At 27.5% G+C, this 12,500-nt stretch overlaps 1 protein-coding gene across 8 annotated transcripts in view; it reads left to right on the top strand.

Moving 5' to 3' along the window:
- Positions 1–12,500, top strand: part of rho-5 (rhomboid-5) — a 243,629-nt gene that overhangs the window by 50,948 nt on the left and 180,181 nt on the right. The window contains exon 2 of one of the 8 annotated variants that reach the window (XM_085659017.1): positions 9,860–9,928. The exons of the other annotated variants lie outside the window; for them this stretch is intronic. The gene's annotated coding sequence lies outside the window, so the exon portion shown is untranslated. The remainder of the gene's footprint in view (positions 1–9,859; positions 9,929–12,500) is intronic. 8 annotated transcript variants of the gene reach the window in all.

Raw genomic sequence — 12,500 nt, 5'->3', positions numbered from 1 at the left:
CTTTTCTTTTCTCTCGTTTCTTTTTCCTTCTTCATTTCTTTTTCATTTCCTCTTTTTCTTTTCTTTTTTCTTTTTTTCTTTTTTTTTTCCTTACCTCGTGCGGCTCGGTTTAAGTAATATTAAAAAAAACAGGAGATGGATTTTCGTGAATGATCGTTCCTTTACTTTATCGTTTCTTTTTATTTTTTATTTTTTTTTATTTCTTTTTTTTTCACCTTTATTGCTTTTTTGTAGTTGAGAAATAAGGCAATTTTCTAAGTTTACACAAGTTAACACAAATTGAAATATTTCGTCGTTGCCAACGTTATAAATTTCGTAATTTTTCATTCGTTAAATTCGACCGAAGTTAAAGACGAGGTAAAAGATTATTTATCATTGGTAGAAACTTCTCTTATAAGTGTCTGTTTGTGTGTTTGTGTGTGTATGTATTTAAATAATATAAAATAATTTTCGTTACTCATTATTTATTATTATTACTATTTATATCTATACTTTTCGAAATTGAATAATTTCATTTTTAAGTAAGATACATCAACTTCTCTCTCAAATTCTTTTTTTTTTTCTCATTCTTTTCTTTTTTGTTTAGAATTTACATATATCTAAAAATGTTTTTTGTGAAAAAAAAAAACATGTATATATATATAATATTTTTTGAAGTCGAATAATTATCCTGGATATATCATCTGTTTTATATTTATATAAAAAAAAAAAACACACACACACACACCTCCTCACAATCTTATTCATTGAAACGAAGATCAATATCATTAGATGTTTTCTAAAAATAAGGAAATATCAAATAAAATTATTCTCAAACGTGAAAGACTCTGATTGGATCATTGTCATCGTATCTTCTTATTCTTTCAGAATTTCTTTTTTCGTTTCTTTTCTCTTTCATTTCTTTTCTCTTTTCATCTTATTCTTCCATTTGTTTTCTCTCTTCGCAAAAAATCATGACAACGCGTGGTTGATGGAAAAAAAAAAAAAAAAAAAAAAGAAAATAAAAGAGAAAAACAACAAAAGAAAAAACAAAGGCAGAACAAAAGTCGGATGAAGAAAAAGCGAAAAAAAGAAAAAAGAAAAAAAAAAAAGAAAAAAGAAGAAGAAGAAGCAAAGAACGTTTTTTTTCTCTCTCTCTCTCTCTCGCAAGAGTTATACTTAATGGAGTATTTAAATCGATTGGAATAACGTTAACGCGTAACAACAGATTGGCCAGAGAAATCATTTCTTGCCGCTTAGTTTGACATTCAGGACGATTAGCACAGTACGATCCGCAAACACGTACACGCATGCATTAACGAGGCACGATTAATTGGCGGGGGAAAATTAATGTGCTCGACAGCCGTCACGTTGCTGTGACGCACGGGTTTCATGCTAAAACGATCGACGGTATAAACCTTCCCCTTTCTATCCGAGGCCTCCTCCCTTTCCCCCGCCCCTCATTCCACTTCGCACCCCACTTCTTCTCACCCCCTCTTAGTTTTCCCCTCGCCTTCTCGTTCATTTTCGTAATCGTTCGACTTCGTCGTTTACCTTTTACTCGTACTCATGTCTCTCTTCGTAAGAGGATGTTTCGTTTGGTATAGTGAGAGAGAGAGAGAGAGAGAGAGAGAGAGAGAGATGGAGAGAGATCTTATTAAAAGTACAGATTTCGTTTTCTTCTCGAATTAGCAATTAGTAAGCATTCGTAGGAACAGATGTTTTTTCTTTTTCCTTTTTCTTTCTTCTTTCTTTTTTTTATTTTATTTTAATTTATTTTTTTTTTTTTTTTTATTTTCTTCAAGATGCTACCTTTACGATAAATATCCTTTAAACATTTCTTTTTCTTTTTTTTCTTTTTCTTCTTTTTCTTTTTTTTTTTTTTTTTTTTTTTATTAATAATTTTTCTCTTTCATGATTTTCATGATTCTCTTGGATTTTAAGGTTTACACTTTTAATGTGTTTTCAGTAAGACAGCAGTTTTATATCCTCAATTAGCAATTAGTAAGCATTCGTGGAGAGAGAATTTTTTTTGAATTTTTTTTGAATTTCTTTTCTTTTTTCACAATTTTTCATTACGATTTTCTTGAGTTTATATTTTTGGAGCGTATTTTTTTAGTACGAAAGCGCTTATTTTTTTTCATTTGCTTCACGTTTATATATATATACATATTCACGTTTATATATATATATAAATACATTTTTTTTTTATGATTTCTATTATCTTCTTGGATTTAAAGGAGTGCAATTTTTGGTTTTAGTATTATAGGATTTACCTCGTTTAAAATATACAAACATATAAAGATATATATTTTTTATTATTATTTTTTTTTTATGATTTTCCTAATTTTCTTGAATTTTTACATATATATATATATATATATATATATATATATATATAAACAATTTTTTTTCTTTTATTATTATTATTATTTTTTTTTTCTTCTTTCTTTTCTTCTTAATAATTTACATTATCATCTTGGATTAATTAACGTAAAACTTTTAATAAGCGATTTAAGTATAATATAGCGATTGATATATGTAAAAAAAAAAGTTGGGTCTTCTTTTAAATTCATACAATGTATAAAGTGTATATTGAATAATGGCGATCCCGGGTATTTTCTATTGTTGGAAACAATTTACCTTAGGCTATGTATCGAGAAAAGGGTCTACTGTGTTAGACCGAAGGAGATCGTAAACCCTACTAGGAAGTGTTAGCAAAGGTGACGAGGGTTCGTTGTCTCTCTAAATACTTCGCGTTAATCGTCACACCTACATTTCGACCTACGTACTAACATTACACGTCCATCGGTTGACAATTTTTGTTAGCTTTTATAACAACGGCCCTTTAGAAATTATTTAAGGACGAGATTATCGATACAAAGGATATTAATATAAAACTGATAATTATATAAGTTGATCTATATATTCGTAAATAAAATTTATAATTATTTCACAATGTATTATTATATTGTTTATGTGAATCTCAATGTAATGAGACATTGATTTAAGTTGTTATTTCTTCGTTTCTATTTTTTTTTTTTTTTTTTTTTTTTTTTTTACGTATACTTGACGTAGACTTGAATGTTGTCAATGGAAAATAAAAAAGAGAAAATGAAATTTTACTTGTTTGTTAGATCGATTAATTTTCATTATATCGAATTAGTTCGAGACGTGATTTTCCTTTTTTTTCTTTTTTTTTTTTTTCTTTTTTTTTTGTTCTTTCTTTATTTTTTTTTTTTTATCTTTTCTTTTTCTATTTTTATCGATACAATTAATTCATAAATTTATTATTAACGATTCCTGTTGTTTAATCGAAACTATTTACGAATACGGAATAATAAACGAAATTATTTATTTTCTGTACGTTTCGTATAATGGAAATTCTTGTAGGATGTTATGAGAAAACACGTAGATGTATATTCCTTGGGGTTTAGGAAAGAAAGAAAAAAAAAAAAAAGAAAGAAAGAAAGAAAGAAAGAAAGAAAGAAAAAAGAGAAAAAAGTAAAAAGAAAAGAAATATAATACCACGTTTTCAATATTAAAAAATATTTATTTATAACGTCGAACGTATTCATTTCATACTTTTATATATATATATATATATATATATATATATATATATATATACATGAAAATATTATATTACGATATGTTACACGATAATCGCTATATGTTTTTCTTGTGTTTGACTCGTGTTTATAAATTTTATTTCCCTTTCTCTCTCTCTCTTTCTCTCTCTCTCTCTCTCTCTCTCTCTTTCTCTCTGTCTCTCTCTTTGTCTCTGTCTTTCTCTCTTGCCCTCTCTCTGACTTTCTTTCTCTCGGTTGTTTCTATGGATCAGTCTCCCGGCAATCGTCGTGTAAACAAGACGTTTTAGCTTTATTCTCCTCTTATCACAATTTTTATCTAGGTAATTTAAAAATTTTTACGTACATTATTTAGTTTAAAAATTTTATTTCATTTTTTATCAAATATTTAATTTTATATTAAATCATATTTAGCACATAATATATATATATATATATATATATATATATATATATATATTGTAATATATGTTAGGGGATATATTATCGTTAGTATTGTTATTATTATTATTATTATTATATCTGGTATTTATATATTTGTATATTTTTATTTTAAAGGAATGATTACTAGATTGTATGAATTATATATATATATATATATATATATATATATATATATATATATATATATATAAATATATAACAGTATTTTATCATTTTTTAATAATAATATTGAATTATCATTAATGCATATAGATATTTAAATTTTTTTATTAATTAAGATAATGTATTTTTGTATTTTTGTTTTTTACGCACCAATGAAAATTCGATTACAGAAGATTATATATAATCGACATTTAATTATTTTTCCATTAAAATATTTTAATCAAGATAACATTTAACTATTGTTTTTAAACGTACTTACTTAATTATTTCACTTATTGAGACGAATATATTATTTTATCGGAACAAAACGGAAAAGAAAAGAATAGATAACGGCTTATAAAATATTACGTTGGTATTTGATCAATCCTTGATTATAATACTCTCATCTCGAAATGAATATTTGATTGTATTATTAATCAAGGTCGTATTTTTTCTTTTCTTTTTTTTTCCTCTCTTTTTCCTTTATCTTCTTTCAAATTACAACGATCTACAATAATCCAGTTAGTAGTAAATAAATTATATTAAATAAAATAATAATTATTTTTGAGACATCATTTCGTCTATCGGAATTTCGTTATGAATATATTTCAAGGAAAGATATTTATGGAAGAAAGAAAAAAAAAAAGAAAGAAAGAAAAAAGAAGAACAAGAAGAAGAAGATAAATACATATTCTATAATACTTACATTTAAAATGGACACATTTAAAATGATTCATAGGAAATATCGATTGATCAATAATTAATCCAAGTCAATGTCGTTCGAGTTTCGTTTCTCTGAAGAATAAAATATCGCGAAAAAAGGGAGATATACAATGTAACGATCGCTATGGACATTAGAGATATGCGATTTCGTGATTTCGCTAACGTATAAAGAAAATTTATATTCCTACGGTATTTCGATTCGGCCGGACTGCTTTATTATCCGGTACTCGATCTAAACCTCCCCTTTTCCCAAATCCCCCTGTCCCAACCACCCTCTTTCCTCCTTCCTCTTCCTCGTGTTTCTGTTTGCCAGAGAAACAACCCTGTCGGCGTTTCTAGTATAAAAGCGAAGACTACAGGGGGGGGTGGTGGAGGGCAGGGATAGGATGAAGAGGAAGGGAGGAAGGGAGAGGAGGGGTGGGTGGTAGTTTGAACCCTCGGCGAATAACAAATCCGAGTCTTTCGACGGTTCCTGCTTGAATGGCGAAATAAATAATGCGAGAGAGAGAGACAGAGACAGAGAGAAAGAGAGAGAGAGAGAGAGAGAGAGAGAGAGAGAGAGAGAGAGAGAGAGAGATAGGCAGACAAGGACGATGGGGATGGTAGTAGTATTGGTGGTGATGGTATGAGGGTATTGCAGAGAAAAAGTGTGTGAGAGAGAGAGAGAGAGAGAGAGGAAGGGAGGTAGGGGTGTATACAAGGGTCGAAAGAGAGCATGAACGCAACCCATGCTTTGTCGAGTACCTTTATCCTCTCGTCTCGACCCTAGGCCATCTATACGAAAATGCATTCTACCCTTCGTTCAATCGAGCAACGTACGTGTACATTTCATGTACGTACGTACATGCGTGTGTAAGTACGTATATTGTAGTACGTGTACGTATGTGTATATATATATATATCATATATATAATATATATATATATAGGTGTGTGTGTGTGTGTGTGTGTGTATGTACACCCTCATTCATAAGAGAATAGCGAAATTTTATATATTTTTCATTCTTCATTTAAATTATATCAATTATTCGACACTATTCGGACCGACAAATCATTCGATTTTTTTATAATCGAAAATCAACATTTTTTTTTTTGTTGACCTTCTTTCCTCCTTTTTCTGTTTTTTCCGTTTTTTCTTTTTTTGTTCCTTTCTTCCTTTTTTTTGTTTTTTTATTTATTTTTTTTTACTCCTCCTCCCTCTCTCTCTTTCTCCCCTTTCTTATTTTCTCTCCTTTTTTTCTTTTTTCCTATTCTTTTCTCTCTTCTTTCATACGCTTTGTTCGTAAATCATAAAGATACTGTGCGAAGATTTGTGCTCTTCTTCGTCTTTCTTTCGTTCTTTTTTCTTTCCTTTTCTTTCTTTCCCTTTTTTTTTTCTCTCGTATTATTTCGTTCCTTCGAGGAACGACTGTTGTAATAATTTGATAATATTTGATAATTCGCATTTTTTTTTTTTTGGTCATCGAACTAGAAAAGAAACGACGCTTTTCATTCTTTTCTTCTTCTATTCTTTTTTCATTTTTCTTTTTTTTTTTTTTTTTTTTTTTTAACTTTTTCCTTACATCTATTCGTTACAATGGACGATAAGTAGCGTCAAGTTTTTGTGTGACTTATGAACGAGGGTGTACATTGATGAGCCGCGCCCTGGAAAAGTAACCCCTAACACAGAGTACTAATCTTTTGATCTCTCTCTCTCTCTCTCTCTCTCTCTTTCTTTCTTTGTCTGTCTGTCTATCTCTCTGTCTCTCTAACTCATCGTAGATCGGACGATACTATAGGACATAGATGCTACTTTTCCAACGTCCATACATCTTCGCTTAGACGTAAACGTTCCTCCATTCGCAAGCTCGTAAATTTTTCTCCTCGATATTTTCTTCTTGTTTTTTCTTCTTCTTCTTCTTCTTCGTCCTTTTCTTCTTCGTGTCGCCCAACTCGAGAGAATTCTTTATGCTTAGGGAAAAATTTACGAATCGAAGTCGATGTTATCGATCTTTCTCTTTTCTCTCTTCTGTTTGAACGCTTTCTCTTTCTCTCTCTCTCTCTCTCTCTCTCTCTCTCTCTCCCTCTCTCTCTCTCTCTCACTCTTCAACATATTCTCTCTTTTATAACAGATAGAATATTGATTTTATAAGATCGCAGATCGCAAAGCGAATTCTTTTTCTGTTCTTTATATTTTTTTCCTCTTCCTTTTGTTTTTCTTTTTGTTTTTGTTTTTTTTTGTTTTTGTTTTTTTTTTCCTTTACCCTTTCTTCCTTCCATCCTTTCTTTCTTTATGCACTCTAACAAATTTGTTCGTCAATAATCCATAGAAATTATATTCGTTGTTTGTTTTAATCTTACATAGTAATAACATTATAGTTATCGTAAAAAAGATAAACGAATTTTTTCTCCTTCCATTCGATATTAGTTTTATGATCACTAACTTCTTTATATCATAACGTATATAGATTTTTATTTATATAGATAGTATATGATGGTATATCTACATACGTACGTATATACATACGTGTATATGTTTTTTTTATTTCTACCAATTTATACACACGCACATATATATATATATATATATATATATATATATATATACTTTTTTCTCACAGACAATTATATATATCATATGTTTTTTTAACTCCGGTTATTAAGTTCATATCGTGATATATTTTTCGAGATCCTTTCTCTCTCTCTCTCTCTCTCTTTCTCTCTTTTTCTCTCTTCTATGAAATATCGAGTAGGGAAAAGAAATCAGTGTGTATGGACGTTGTTAAACATTTTATTACACGATAAAATGTACCCATGTATATATATATATATATATATATATATATATATATATATATATATATGTGAAAATATATGTATATATAAGGGGGACCATTGTATAGCTGTGTTTTTTTTCCTGCCAATAAACAACGTTTTACGTCGGTCGTGATATATGACGACAGAAGATACGATCGAAAGATAAAGATGGTGGGTGGTGGCGGCGATAGGAGAAGGGAGGGACTCGAAGGGAGATAGAAAAGGTTAAAGGAACACTTCAAATGACAAATTATAAGGAAAATGAAAATTTTTTTTCTCTTTTCTTTTCTTTTCTTTTCTTTTTTTTTTTGTTTGTTCGTTTTCTCTCTCTCTCTCTCTCTCTCTCTCTTTCTCTCTCTCACTCAAAAAAATGCTTCTCCATTAGTTTACGTATCGAAATCTTTCGATCTCGATACCAACGGCAAATATTTATTTATTTATTTATGTATTTATTTATTTATTTATTTATTTATTTATTTACTTATTTAGTTATTTATTTATGTATTTATTTATGTATTTATTTATTTATTTATTTATTTATTTATGTATTTATTTATTTATTTATTAATTTATTTATTATTTTTGTATTTTATATTTTTATTTTGTCATTGGAAAATCATCCAACTATTTTGTTGTCCTCCTATATCTACGAAATTCTTACATTTTCTCTGTCTGTCTGCCTGTTTGTCTGTCTTTCTGTCTGTCTGTCTGTCTGCCCGTCTGTCTTGCTTTTTGTTCGTCTATCTTTTTTTTCTCTTTTTTTTTCTCGTTTTCTTTTTTTTCTTTTCTTTTTATTTGACAAAAAAATTATTACCTTAAAAATTTCCCCTTAAGAATGCTCGAAATAAAATCGTTTCTAACGCGATTATTTATTTTCTCATTTTGCTTTTCTATTTTTATTTCGATATTGAAAAATTATTCCCTCGTTTTATTGTCTCACCTTTATGTAACCTTTATACCGCATAATATAAATGATTACCTCGTCTTCTCTCCGAACGGAGTATTATAATTAAAGTCAAGTTTTTTTTTTTTTTTTATTTTTATTGAAAAAAAAAAGAAAAATAAAAAAAAAAAAGAAGAGAAAATAAAAGAAAAATAAATTGTTTTCTAAAAATTCTCGAAAGAATTCTTATCGTTTATGATAAAAATGCGATTATTTATTTTCTTCTTTTTCTATTTTTATTTTGATATTGGAAAAACATTCCCCTATTTCGTTGTCTTCCCTTTATATAAGATACATTTTACATAAATGTATATATCCGTACTCTCTCTCTCTCTCTCTCTCTCTCCCTCTCTCTTTTTCTTTTTCTCTTTCTTTCTCTCCTCTATTCTGTTCATTTACTCTCATACTTGTCTCGTATATAGAATAACACACACACACATACATACATGCACACAAATATATATATATATATATATTGCCATATGTTTACATTCTATTAATACCCACAAACGATTCCATGGGTATATTTCTTTCGTATATATAACATAATTTTATAATCGAAAGTCACGTTTTTTTTTTTTTTTTTATCGACATTTCGAAATTCGTATCTACGTGTCTGTATCTCTTTTTTTTTTATTCTTTTTTTTTTTTCTTCCTTCGATAGAAAAATATCCGAAAAGGGAAATGTTTGAAGCGTATCAACGCCGGTTAACGCGAATGTTTATTCAGAATTAATCGATTAATTATTTGACATAGCAAAAATGTATTTAAGTATTTAAAGGGATCACTCAATTGTCACAGATATAATGCAGATGAATAATTAGTGATAACAGTTTTGAAATAAATAATTTTGTATAATCGTAATGATAAAAAAAAAAGAAAAATTCCATATAATAATAATAATAGTAATGGTAATAGTAAAAAGAAATTTCTATTTCATTAGACTGGAAATATTTATTATAGTAATTTATATTCAAATGCAGCTATATTGCATTATACTCTTTGATTCGCTAATAAATAATGTCAGAATTTTGAATGAAAAATGTTTATAGATTTAAATATTAATAAATTTATTATATTAATATTATAAAAATTTTATATAAATATTATATAAATATTGTATAAATATATAGTAAAATAATGCAATATCGTATTATTACTTATTGTCCAATTAAATATTTCATATAGTGTATTTTTATATACATACTTATTTATATATATATATTTTTTTTTGTCTGTTTCAGGTACGTGAAGAAATAAATTGGTGATAAGAAAAAAAAAATAAAAGAAAAAGAAAAATAACGCAAAATTGTGTGAGTAACTTGCGAACAGAATTTTTCTTTTAAAAATAATATTAATTTTGATATCTTCAGGGTAAGCTTATTTTATTCGATTTAACTCTCGTCTTTTAATGAGATAAAATTTCGAGAATAATCGAGTAAAGTACGAGGAAAGGAAAGTTCGTAGATTTTACGAAATCCTTCCTTTGAACGAAATACGATGAAAAACTTATGGGCCACGTATTCCCATATATTATATTGAATTATATGGGATAAAGAGGATTCTCATTCATTATTTTTTTTTTCTCTCTCAAACATTTCCTTTCTTAATTATCAACAACGAAATTAAGGATATTCGAATATGATTGTTGTTTGTAAACAAATTTTCTATTCTCCTGAAAGATTAAAGCTCGTATTATCGAAGACAATCGGATCAGAATTGGAACGATAATCGATATATCGTATTCGTGGTTTCTTCTAAAAAAAAAAAAAAAAAAAAAGAAGAATTAATAATTAAATCAGAATTGCAAAATAGTTTTCTTTTCTATTTTTTTTTTGTTTAATTTATATAAATAAATAAATAAATAAATAAATAAATAAGAAAGAAATAAAACAATAAATTTTTTTCGTTAATATAAAACAATAAATAAATATAATTTTCTTTATAATAAATTAATATATTAGTAAAAAAATAAATAAATAAATAAATAAATAAATAAATAAATAAGAAAAAGAATATGATGATCAATTTTTGTCCTTTAATATGAAATAATAATTAAATACAATTTTCTTAATGATAAATATATAAAAACAGAAAAAGAAAGAAAGAAAGAAAGAAAGAAAGAAAGAAAGAAAGAAAGGAAGAAGAAAAAGAAAAAGAAGAAGAAGAAGAGATGAACGACAGAGTAAAAAGAAAATTCAATTTTGGTAAATCGAATAATATAAAATAAATACGTATTGAGTCAATATATTTAGCAAGGTCAAAACGTTTCTCTCTCTCTCTCTCTCTTTCTCTCTTTCTCTATGAAACGAAATTAACTCAAAGGATAACCACTCTTGTCATTACTGCACAGTACTCCTGCGAATGATGCTGGGAATCGAATTCGGTTGCCGTTCAAATTCTCAGCACAATGTGCTATGCTCTCTCTTTCTCTCTCTCTCTCTCTCTCTCTCTCTCTCTCTCTCTCTCTCTCTCTCTATTTCCTCCTTTCATCGATCGCGTAAATTAATTCCTTCTTGTCTATCCGATTGGTGGGCCAATAGAGACCCCTCTTGGTTGAATTAGACAGCCACCCCTCTCATATCAGCACAAGTTCTCTCCCTCTCTATCTCTATCTCTATCTCTTTCTCTTTCTCTCAAACAAGAGAGTTCGAAACGACGTGCTCGATGTCAAAGACACACCAATTTGCTTTCAGAGCATAACGACCATCACGAATTTTGCCCTGTATCCTTGACTCTATATAATTATTCTAATTTTTCATTGCAATATCAAACGTTTTTTATTATTCGTTTAAAAAATCGTTTTGTTTCGTCGAATTTGATTTATTTTCTTAAAGGAAACGAAACTATTTTATTTCTTTTTTTCTTTTTTTTTTTTTTTTTTTCGTTCTTTTCTTCCTTCGTTGTACACAAGAATTTTTCTTTTCTTATTTTTCATTGCAGTATCAAAAATTTTTTGTTATCCGTTTAAAAAATCATTTTGTTTCGTCGAATTTGATTTATTTTCTTAAAGGAAACGAAACTATTTTATTTTTTTTTTTTTCGTTCTTTTCTTCCTACGTTATACACAAGAATTTTTCTTTTCTTATTATCTTAATTTTTCATTGCAATATCCAAAATTTTTTGTTATTCGTTTAAAAAATCATTTTGTTTCGTCGAATTTGATTTATTTTCTTAAAGGAAACGAAACTATTTTATTTCTTTTTTTTTTTTTCGTTCTTTTCTTCCTACGTTGTACACAAGAATTTTTCTTTTCTTATTATAGAACGATCGAAAAGATCTGAATGATATTAAAAATTGATTAAAATTTTGAAATATGATCATGTACATTTTAATGTATATTTTGAAACGTATTTTAAAAACTATATCTTTTTTTTTCTTTTTCTTTTTTTTTTCTTTTTTTTTTTTCTTTTTTTTTTTTTGAGCGGTGGTAGCAATGATCAAGATAATTAAAGCTGATAAAGGTTTTGAGAATTGATTACAATATTTCGATAGTATAATTATTCTAATCCGAAAATATATCTCTACATTATATATACATATATATATATATATTTTTTTTTTGCGTGTTTGTTTAACGGAACGATAGAAGCTGTTTAAAAATTTTGAAAAATAATTATATTTGAAAAATAATTATAGTCTATTTGTAGCTTGTCACAATAATTCATTAGTTATAATTCACTTTATTCTCGTCGAAAATTTTTTTAATGATTGGTACCATCTATCAGGATGATAAAAATTCGCTGAAATTTTTGAAAGAGAGAGAGAGAGAGGGGGGGGGTAGGGAAAAAGAAAAGAAAGAAGAAAGATAAAAGGTTCGACTTTTATATCATTCACTTCGCTTTCGATAAAATTATTGTAAATGATCGAACCATTCATTAGAAC

This window comes from Vespa mandarinia, chromosome 1 (genome assembly GCF_050613455.1).
Source record: "Vespa mandarinia isolate Hongniang chromosome 1, ASM5061345v1, whole genome shotgun sequence".
NCBI classification, from domain to species: Eukaryota; Metazoa; Arthropoda; class Insecta; order Hymenoptera; family Vespidae; genus Vespa; species Vespa mandarinia.
Note: the sequence above shows the minus strand (reverse complement) of the source record. Positions and strands in the feature narration are given on the sequence as shown.